Raw genomic sequence first — 10,932 nt, forward strand, 5'->3', positions numbered from 1 at the left:
TAGGTCCTGCCCTGCTGCCCCCTGATCATGCGAGTGGCCCTCCTCTGGACCCTCTCCATGTTGTCCACATTCCTCCTGAAGTGCGGCGCCCAGAACCGTATGCAGTACTTCAACTGTGGCCTGACCAGTGTCACATAGAGGGGGAGGATCACCTCCCTGGACCTGCTTGAGATGCATGACAAGGTGCAGTTAGCCTTCCTGACCGCATCCCCACGCTGCTGGCCCATGTTCATTTTGGCATCAATAATGATTCCAAGATCCTTTTCTGTCTCTGCACTGACAAGAAGAGTTTCCCATTCTGTAGGTATGCTGCTGGTTCTTCTTCCCCAGGTGCAATACCTTGCACTTGTCAGTGTTGAAACCCATCCTGTTCTCATCTGCCCACCCCTGTAACCTGTCTAGGTCCAATTGCAGCCTATTCCTCCCTTCTAGCGCGCCCACTTCCCCCGACATCTTAATGTTGTCTGCGAATTTGAACAGGGTGCTTTTTACCCCCTTGTCCAAGTCGCTGATGAAGATGTTGAACAGTGCACGCCCGAGGACTGAGCCCTGCGGAACCCCTGCATCCCTCCAGGTCAAATAAGACCCGTCTACCACCGCTCTCTGGGTGCGGTCCTCCAGCCAGTTAGTGACCCATTTGACTGTACATGTCAACGCCACAGTCCCCTAGTTTTCTTAATGAGAATGGGGTGAGAGACAGTGTCAAAGGCCTTCCTAAAGTCCAGAAAGACTACGTCCACTGCTACCCCTGCATCTAAGGATTTTGTAACCTGGTCATAGAAGGCCACCAGGTTGGTCTGACAGGACCTGCCTCTAACAAACCCATGTTGGTTGCCCCTAAGCATAATCTCCCCTGCTGGCCCCTCATGGACATGTGCTATGATAATTCTCTCAAAAAGCTTACCCAGGATCGAGGTAAGACTAACTGGCCTATAGTTTCCTGGGTCCTCCTTCCTCCCTTTTTTGAAAATGGGAACCACATTGGCCCTTTTCCAGTCCTCTGGCACCACACCAGAGATTCACGAGTGCTCATAAAGCCGTGCCAGGGGTCCCGCAATGACCTCTGCTAATTCCCTCAGCACTCTGGGGTGGAGATCATCAGGACCAGCTGACTTAAATACATCCAGTCCCTCCAGAAGTTCCCTGACTGGATCCTCACTGACCCTAGGTCTGGGTGCACCTCCCCTGGGGCCTACAGGGGTCCCGGTGGGCGGGGGGGGGTGACCCAGTCCCTGCTCAGGAAAATGGAGGCAAAGTAATTGTTTAATAGGTTAGCTTTGTCGTCTGGTGTGACAACCAGATTTCCTAGCATGTTTTGCAGAGGCCCCACGTTACCCGGTACCTTCTTTTTACCCCCTATGTATTTAAAAAAGGACTTCTTGTTGTCCTTGATCCAGGTAGCTAGTCCCAGTTCCATCTCTGCCTTGACCTTCTTGACTGCCCCCCTGCAGCCCTGAACAGCTGCGGTATAGTCCTCCCTGGTGATGGGCCCTCCCTTCCATTGGGTATACGCAACCCTTTTAGCCAGGAGACATTCCTGTATGCTTTTGGTGAGCCATGGGGGCTTTTGCGCCCCCTTGCCCCCTTTGATCCGTGTCGAGATTACCTCCCTTCGGGCTTGGAGGATCGTCTCCTTAAGGAATGACCACTCTTCTTGGACACCCGACTCCCCTCCCCTCTGGGACCTCAGTGCCTCCCCGACTGTTCTCCTTACCTCATTGAAGTCCGCCTTCCTGAAGTTCAGGGCTGCTGCCTTGCTGCAGGATTTTGCCGCCTTGCACTGGATGGTGAATTCCAGCAGGCGATGATTGCTGTTGCCCAGGTGGTCGAGCACCCGCAGGCCCTTCACCAGGTCATCACCCATGGCCAGGACCAGGTCCAACAAGGCATCTCCCCTGGTGGGGCTATGCACCTCCTGGGTTAGATGGAGGTCCTGTATCTTGGCTAGGAACCTATACAAGCGGTCAGACCTGGCTGACTGCTCTTCCCAGCAAATGTCTGGAAAGTTCAGGTCACCCATGATGACCATTTCTTTTGACCTAACTACCTCCGTGAGCTGACTTAAGAATTCCCAGTCTAGCTCTTCCCCTTGGTTGGGTGGTCTGTAGCAGATCCCCACCGTTAAGTCCCTTTTCCCCTCAACTCCCTTGTATTCTAACCCAGAGCACTTCAGTGTGCCCCTCCTCTGACCCAGTGCTACTCGTTGAGGATGTGTATGCCTCCTTGACGTAGAGCACCACACCCCTACCTTTCCTCTCTATCCTATCCCTCCTGTACAGCCTATAACCCTTGATATTTACCGCCCAGTCATGCGTTGGGTCCCACCACGTTTCTGTGAGCCCCACTGTGTCTGGGTTGGTGTCAGCTAGCAGGAGGGTAAGTGTCAGAGTATAGGAGGTGTCAAAGCATAGGAGAGATCATCTATTTGTCTATCTCTTGAGACTCCGCTCCTAGACTGGCTGCCGACAGGGTAGACTGGGCTCTTTAAACCTGATCATGGAGTGGATGAAATGGGACAAGCAAATCATTTTTGCTACTCTTCACTGGATTCTAATTTATTCTTATCTTTGAGGTAAGGGAACTAAAATTAGATGCAGTACTCAAAGTGAGACATCACCACTGCGAAATAGTGGAAGAATCACTTCCCTTGTTAAGTGACCCTCTTGTTAATAAAGCTCAATGTGTTAGGCCTTTTTTTGCAACAAGAGCACACTGTTGGTTCATATTCAGTTTGTGGTGCATTATAACTTCCAGGTCCTTTTCTGAAGTTCTGTAGACTTATCGGTCTTTTCCATTTCTCTTTGTCAAATTTAATCTGATTATTTTTGTTGCCTGTTCCTCCAGCCAGTCCAAATCATTCTGGGTCCTAGTTCTGCCCTCCAAAATGTCTGTAACTTTGTGTCGTCTGCACTATTTGCACACTCAGTTGCACACGTCTTGGTATGCTCTGCAGACTCACTTCATCTGCCTGGCAACAAGGGCAGCCCTGATTTGGCTAATCCAGACTGCCCATTTTGGTAGTTCGGCTAACCCAGACCACCCAGCCTGCATTGTCAATATATACAGAATTCACTCTCCCAGGAGAAACTGTCCTGGAAGTGATTTAACCCTGGTTGTTCCCAGGTTATTTTTCTCTTGGAGTGACCATTTTTACTCTGGGAGAAAATGCCTGAATATCTGTACACTTGTGATTTCTCCTGGGAAAGCAGGGACTCCCCCAGGAGAAACTGAATGTCTGTAAGTAGTCAAAATGTAATGGTGTAAATCGGGGGTGGGCTGGATCCGGCCTACCAGGTGATTTCATCCAGCCTGTGGGCAGCTTCCCACCAATTATTTCTACCTGGTTCAGTCCATGGCTGATCCTGCTGCCCTCCTCATGGGGCCGAGCCTTCCCTACTCCCAATAATAGTGTACTGCACTCCCACCCCTGTACATGGGAGGGCTCTTGCCCCAGCTTCCAAATAGAGCTACTGTTGCCACTGCTGCAGCTGCCCAGGGAACTGCTCAGCTCCCCCAACCTCCAACAGCTCTTTCTTGTGTCCCTGCTGCAGCACTCCAGGCCGGCTGCAGCACTCCAGGCAGTAGTGAGGGAAAGCGGGGCAGGCAGGGGAAGCTGCAGCTGGTTGGCAACATGGAGGGAAGGGCCAGGGCCAGTGGGAACACATCTGAATGCTGTATGTCCCCCAGCAGCTGGGGGGGCACAATGAGCTCCCATAGGTGGCTGCAGCACTGTCAACGGTGGGAGCGTGGCAGTGTCAAGTTCCTGCAGGCGGCTGCAGCACTGTTGGCGGCGGGGGGCTAGGTGGAGCTGGCGAGCACTGACCGGTGGTTGGTGACCACCCACAGACACCGCTGGCAGCATCGATAGTGGCCAGCAGCAATCACGGACCACCCATAAACACTGCAAGCGGTGTCCGTGGCAAGGGAGGGGGGTGGCAAGCTGTGACCGCCCACAGGCACCATTGGCAGTGCTGGCAGCACCTTTGGCAGCACCCCCTGCAAACGAGGGGTGCACATTCACCTGTGTGCACCCCCTACGTGTTGCCAATGGGAGCATAGGACCCAGAGCATGGGGCCCACACCCAGAGGGGTATAGTGGGAGTATGGAGCCCAGGTCAGTTGAATTCCATTACGCAAGGCTCTCCACAGCTTGCATGCAGCTCCTGAGGCTCATGCATCACCAAGAAGAAGCCCCATGTGATGAAGTCAGCAGCCTTCTCCACTCTTGGCCATCCCATGCAGTTACTGAGACAGAGCCGAAAGTGGCAGGGAGCCCTGTGTGATGGAACCAAGCTACTCAGGCCCTGCTTCCCATTAGAGTCCCAGGAACTGCACGTGGTGGCAGGAAATGGGGCCAGGCCTCCAGTTCCATCGCACAGGACTGCTTTTGTCCCTTCCTGCCCCTCCCCCCCGCAGCAGTATGTGGTTCCCAGGAGCTGCACATGAGCCACTGGGAGCCCCATGCGATGAAGCTGGGCCAGAACTAGCTGGAGCTGTGCCGAGGGGCTTCACGCGAGTGGCTCATGAGCACACCGAGAGCATGCTGCCTGCTGCTGCTGCCAGTGGCAGTTCACTGGGGATGCCTTGTGCACACCACACCATACCCTCACACTCCCTCCCTCTCCCCCCAGTGCACTCCCCCAACCACATCCCACAGACACTATACAAGAGTAATACTTTATTTTGAACTATTATGCAATCCTCTCTCTATATGTATACTACACAAACACACACAGATTAGGACAAAAATATTTTTTTTAAATAAAATTAAAATATGTTATAGTAGATATTTGACTTTTAGTATACATTTTGGTTTTTCTCCAGTTCCAAGATGACAACCCCCCCTCCCCCAAAGGGGAGGGACTTTTTATTAGCAAATGTCAGGGATTAGGGCACTGGACTTCTGGTCCCAAGATGGTGACCAGGGGCGTGGCCCTCGACAGCTCACCAAAACTCATAAAGTGACCCCCTAACCAAAATAATTGCCCACTCCTGGTGTAAACTGTGTACTGACTACCTGATAAATGAAATATATCTTTTACACCTAGGGAAAACAAGAAAACCACTGGAAATTAAATAAGTGTGGTGTTTCCTTTGTTCACTGTCATGTATACGCATGACAAAAAGCAGATTTAGATTTTTACTAGTAATCTTTGCAAGTGCCTCATAAAATGACAGTGTTATTGTAAGATGACAGTGTACTCATGAGTCGAGCATGGCGTGTAAACATAACTTTGCAGACCAAGACATGATAACTGCGTTTTGATGCAGAATTTGGAGCTCTCTGTATTTGTTCTGATGCTCTAGCTACTGCTGTTATGAGGCTTAAAATATTTTCATTGCATCCTTTTTCAGGTTCCAAGGTCTAGCCTATCTGGATTATGGCCAGCAGTGGTTCCAGGTCAGGATCTTCTAGTGGTTTTGCCATGAAATCACAGCTTCAGATCACTAGTAAGTATTTTAAAAGAAAATGTTTTCTCTCTATCCCTGGAAAAAATGTAAAAGTTGTCCACATGTGGCCCCTGACATTTTAATTTGAGGGTGCGATGGGATCAGATCTGCAATTACACCTCCTGGCATGCCATACAAGCAAGGCAGGAGCACGATTTGTGGGATCAGAGAACTGATCCCAATCGTGCCATATTGCTGATGCAGGGAGAGTTCAGGATTCCCTTTTGAAGATGATCTTTTTGTTACCAGAACTTACTCGATTCTGAGGTGGGGTGGGGAAAGAAAGGCAGTTAGGTTCCATGCCAGATCTTTGGATACTCAATTTACATCCAAGCAGGAGACCGCAATACCAGGTTTTAGATACCAAAGCAATAGCAACTATCAAAGTAAACTCACCAGTACCGGAATGTTATTACTAAGAGCATCCACTTCAGTAGTCTTGACAAAAAAGTTGGAGCTTCAAACCAAAATTGTAAGGCAAACTATCATTTTTCTTGGTTAAAGTGTATAACCCCAGATCACAAGTTAGAGCTAGATTTTGGTTTTAACCAGCTAGTTTCTTTTTGCTCAGAGTGGCTGTAGCATTTTACATAGAGATGCCCACTTTCAGGTGTTTGTAACCCAAGACCAAGGATTTTAGACCAGCGGTTCTCAACATTTTAGCCTCAAGACACCCCTCCATAACATGCCCACTGACAGAAATTTAGATGCACAAAATCTTCAAGATTCTGTAGGTTTAGGTTGCAACTGAATGGGATTTCTGAATACTAGTGGTTCCTAAGTATTGGATTTAGCTGCTTTAAGTTCAGTTATGCATCTTTTTCATGGTGATTATTGCAAAGGAGAGCTCCAGCGTTGAGTTGTGTTACAGTAAAAAATAACCCCCTGTGTATTACAAGTAAAACATGGCATTTTATGAAATCCTGTTTCGAATACATGACAACTTCTTTGAGTGCTTTGTGCATGTTTTCATATCCATAGTCAACTTTTGCTTTCTTGAACACGAGTATCAGGACACCTGTGACCTGACACTTGTTTAGACTTGCATAAGTTATGTGCCGTCAGCCAAGTGTCTGAATTGCATTCTTATAGTCTCAAATCAGGTCTTTTGGTATTGTATATGCCTTAAACATTATTTAGTGCTTTAGCTCAGTAGGAATAAATATTGCAATGTGATACTAACTTCTCTGCTAGTGGAATACCTCATAACACAAGGATTGGCAGTAGCTTTGCAGGTGTAATTCTGTTGCTTTTTTGTTTGTACAGCAGTCCTCAAAGGAATCAACTTCATTCTTCAAGTGAATATACTTTTTGAACTGGATATAATTTAAAAGTGGTTAGTAGCTGTAGTGAACATGATAGACAAATTAGCATTTCAGGGCAAATAACAAACATACTACAGAGAATCATCTTTTAGCTGAAGCTTGTTGCTGGGAATTAGGACACTTGGACTGTGTCTGTACCTCGAATATATGCTTGGATGTCCTAGCTTGGGGCCGGTATCCTTTTTCAAGCCATGAGCGGAACAACGTGGCTCCAGTCCAGAGTGGGCCAGGTGGCTTTGGCAGCACATCAACATCAGGGGAGCTTTCCTGTGTCCCTGCCAGAACCACACAGTTGAAATCTGTGCCTGCACTGCCACTGTTCAGCCCCAGTTTAGGCACAAGTGCAGGCAAAGCCCTGCAGGTCTGTGAACTGGCCCACAGGGCACATGATGCCAACCTCTGTCTTAAATTTATTCAAAACTTGGGCAGGACTGAATGGGAATGAACAGAAGAACATATACATTCCAGCTACCAGGCTTCAGCTCTAGAGTGCATTGAAGGGAAAATGCCTGTTTGGCTCTTTTTCTTTTGGTGTAGAGCTATTCTCAAGTGTATTAAGTCCATTTTTAATGTGTTGGGTTTTTTAAATTTTAATACTTTTGATATCCAGAAATCACAAGTGGATTCAATTAAATCTGTCATAGCTGAACATTAAAACCTAAGTAATGCACTTCTTTTCTGTGAAGTTATGTTTAAAATGGGAGAAGGTGTAAGATATTCAAAATGTTAGGGTTGCATGCAGAGGCCCTAGATTTATGTATTGTAGCCATTATTGGTCAGACCTGTAACCAGAAGGAAACTGATTGAATTAATTAGTTTTATTTCAAATCATGTGCATGTGCACTCATGCTTCTCCTTGCCCCCCTTTTGAATTATCATCTAAGCATGTTGGAGAAATTTCCACTGTTCTGTAACTGTGTAGTTCAGGGGTGCTCAACCCCTGGGCCAGATCTGGCTCCTGGCATCTTGTAATCCTGCTGGGCTCCCCACGAACTGTGGTTCTTCCCTGATGAATCCAGCATAGAGGGAGCTCAATCATGGCACATGGGAACAGCGGGAGCCCCAATGCCCAAACCTGGTGTGTGGTACATAGCCTGATTCAGCCAACTGACCAGCCCCATGCCACTCATTCAGCCCACAGGACCAAAACAGTGAGCACCACTGGCCTAGTTGCATGGAAGTGAGAGAATCTGATGCCACAACTAATGATTGTTAGATTTCTCTGCTCTTAGAATAGTTGATTTATTTTTATTTTATTGTATTTTTTTGTGAATTGAAATCTCAAAAAAAAAAAAAAAAATTAACTCAAGGTACTCAAGTCAAGATGCACAGAAGACTAGGTTCTGTCATCCTAGCAGAGGTAAAAGTTATTTGTGTGCAGAGTTACATTACATATGACTGTTTATATTACCACTTGGTAGCTATTTTGTTATATATTGTGGAAAATAACTTTGTATGCATTCTTGACAAATTTGTGTCTACAAGGCTACAACTAGCTTTCAAAGAGAACACCATTTTTAACAGAAACTTATTGAATAGAATATTCACTATTGTTTATTGTTTAAACAGTTATTTCAGCAAAATTAAAAGAAAATAAAAATAAATGGTTTGGACCAAGTCCTTATGTGGAAGTCTCAGTAAATGGACAGTCAAAGAAGACAGAAAAATGCAACAATACAAACAGTCCGAAGTGGAAACAGCATCTTACAGTGTAGGTTTGAAGGTTGTTTTGCTTTACAGCTTATTTGATTAAGCTTAATAAATATACTGTGTTGGCAATTAATTGAAGGATTGATGTGTAATTATATTTTCAATAGCATTTTATTAATATAAATATTTATATTTATATTATTTGCATATAATTATATAGAATTAGTGTGTTAATAGTATGGAATATGTATTTACCAAAATGCTGTTTTGTTTTGTTAATGAGAGAATATTCATAATAAGTTAACAAAAGAATATTTTTTTTATATTGACATTCATGATGATACTTGCATAATATGTCAAAAGGAAGGAAATTCAGGGATAAAATTGATGCTATCCCATGCCCATTTTTAAACCCATATTTCTCATGGTATTTCTAAAGATTCTATACTTCAGTTTGAAGGCACAGCTATTAATTGTAAGGAATAATTAATTACATAGCAGACTACAACTCAAGTACACTTCTATATGGCTTATATTTGTACACATCTAATCTCCAGTGCAAATACGAAATCCCTAATCTGTCCCCAAAAGAGCACTTTTGGATATCATAGAACCATAGAAAGTTACGGTTGGAAGGGACCTCAGGAGATCATCTAGTCCAACCCTCTGCTCAAAGCAGGACCAGCCCCAACTAGATCATCCCAGCCAAAGATTTGTCTAGCCAGGTTTTGCAAACCTCCAAGGATGGAGCTTCCATCACCTCTCTCTGGGGAACCTGTTCCAGTGTTGTACTACCCTCCTAGTGAGAAAATTCTTCCTAATATCTAACCTAAACTTCCCTTGCTGCAACTTGAGACCATTTCTCCTTGTTCTGCCATCTGCCACCACTGAGAATAGTCTAGCTCCATCCTCTTTTGAACCCCGGTTCAGGTGGTTGAAGACTGCTATTAAATCCCCCCCCCCTCAGTCTTCTTTTTTTCTAAACTAAATAAGCCCAGTTCTCTCAGCTTCTCTTCAGAAGTCATGTGCCCCAGCCCCCTCACCACCTTTGTTGTTCTCTGCTGCCTCTGCTGGACCCTCTCCAATTTGTCCACCTCCTTTCTGTAGTGGGGGGCCCAAAACTCAACACAATACTCCAGATGTGGCTTCACCAGTGCTGAATCAAGGGGAATAATCACTTCCTACTGACAAACACCTACCAATGCAGCCCAAGATGTCATTAACCTTCTTGGCAACAAGGGCACACTGTTGGCTCATACTCATCTTATTGTTCACTGTAACCCCCAGGTCCTTTTCTGCAGAGTTGCTGCCCAGACAGTCAGCCCGCATCCTGTACTGATAAATGGGATTGTTCTGTCTTAAGTGCAGGACTTTGTCCTTATTGAACCTCATGAGACTTCTTTTGGTCCAGTCCTCCAATTTGTCTAGGTCACTCTGAATCCTAGCCCTACCCTCCAGTGTATCTACTACTTCCTGCCATTCCCAGCTTGGTGTCATCTGCAGACTTGCTGAGGGTGCACTCTATACCATCTTCCAGGTCATTGATGAAGACTTGGAACAAAACTGCCCCAAGACCGACCCATGTGGCCCACCGCTTGATACTGGCTGCCAACTAGACACTGAGTCATTAATGTTATTCTTTGAACCCAATGCTCCAGCCTGTTTTCCACCTTACAGTCCATTTAGCCCATACTTTCCTAGCTTGCCTGCAAGAATGCTGTGGGAGACTGCATCAAAAGCCTTGCTAAAATCAAAGTGCACCACATCCACTGGTCATTCCACATCCCCAGAGCCAAGCCAGTCACCTTGTCATAGAAGGCAATCAGGTTGGTCAGACATGACTTGACCCTGGTGAATCCATGCTGACTGCTCCTAATCACATTTTTCTTATAAAGCTAAGTGCTTAGATATCTCTTCATGCTGGCAAATCATTTTAACCTGAACCGGAATTGCAACAATGTGGCATGTCTGCCTGAAAGGAAAAACTGATAATATTTTTTCATTTCAAAATAAGCACAGATCTGTGTACACGTGTACAAATCTGTATGTGTGGCTGGGTGGGAGAGGAGGTTTAAAGCATAAAATGAATCCAAGCCACCTTTTTCCTCCAGGAAATCCATTTCTATATAGATGCTTCAGAATGTCCTGTAACCAGCTGGGATTGTATAGATTCCTTGCTGCATTTGGTAGCGCTTATATTCTAGAATACTGTTATAAGGCATTTTAAGGGAATATGACAGGAGTCTGTCTTGTGGAAACCGTTTTTACTTGTACCCATCTCACACTTACATTTCATAGATTTCATAGACATTAGGGCTGGAAGGGACCTCGGAAGATCATCGAGTCCAGTCCCCTGCCCAAAGGGCAGGAAGTCAGCTGGGGTCATAGGATCCCAGCAAGATAAGCATCCAGTTTGTTCTTGAAGGTGTTCAATGTAGGCGCTTGAACCACCTCCGGTGGCAGGCTGTTCCAGACCTTGGGGGCTTGGACAGTAAAGAAATTCTTC

The 10,932-nt window shown here is 46.0% G+C and overlaps 1 long non-coding RNA gene across 1 annotated transcript in view; it reads left to right on the top strand.

The window, feature by feature from the left end:
- Positions 1 to 8,481, top strand: part of LOC102387782 — a 69,284-nt gene extending 60,803 nt beyond the window's left edge. The window contains exons 3-4 of the long non-coding RNA XR_324520.3: positions 5,356 to 5,451; positions 8,346 to 8,481. This is a non-coding gene — a long non-coding RNA (uncharacterized LOC102387782). The remainder of the gene's footprint in view (positions 1 to 5,355; positions 5,452 to 8,345) is intronic.
- The last annotated feature ends 2,451 nt before the right edge of the window (positions 8,482 to 10,932 follow it).

Source organism: Alligator sinensis, unplaced genomic scaffold (genome assembly GCF_000455745.1).
Source record: "Alligator sinensis unplaced genomic scaffold, ASM45574v1 scaffold690_1, whole genome shotgun sequence".
Lineage (NCBI taxonomy): Eukaryota > Metazoa > Chordata > Crocodylia > Alligatoridae > Alligator > Alligator sinensis.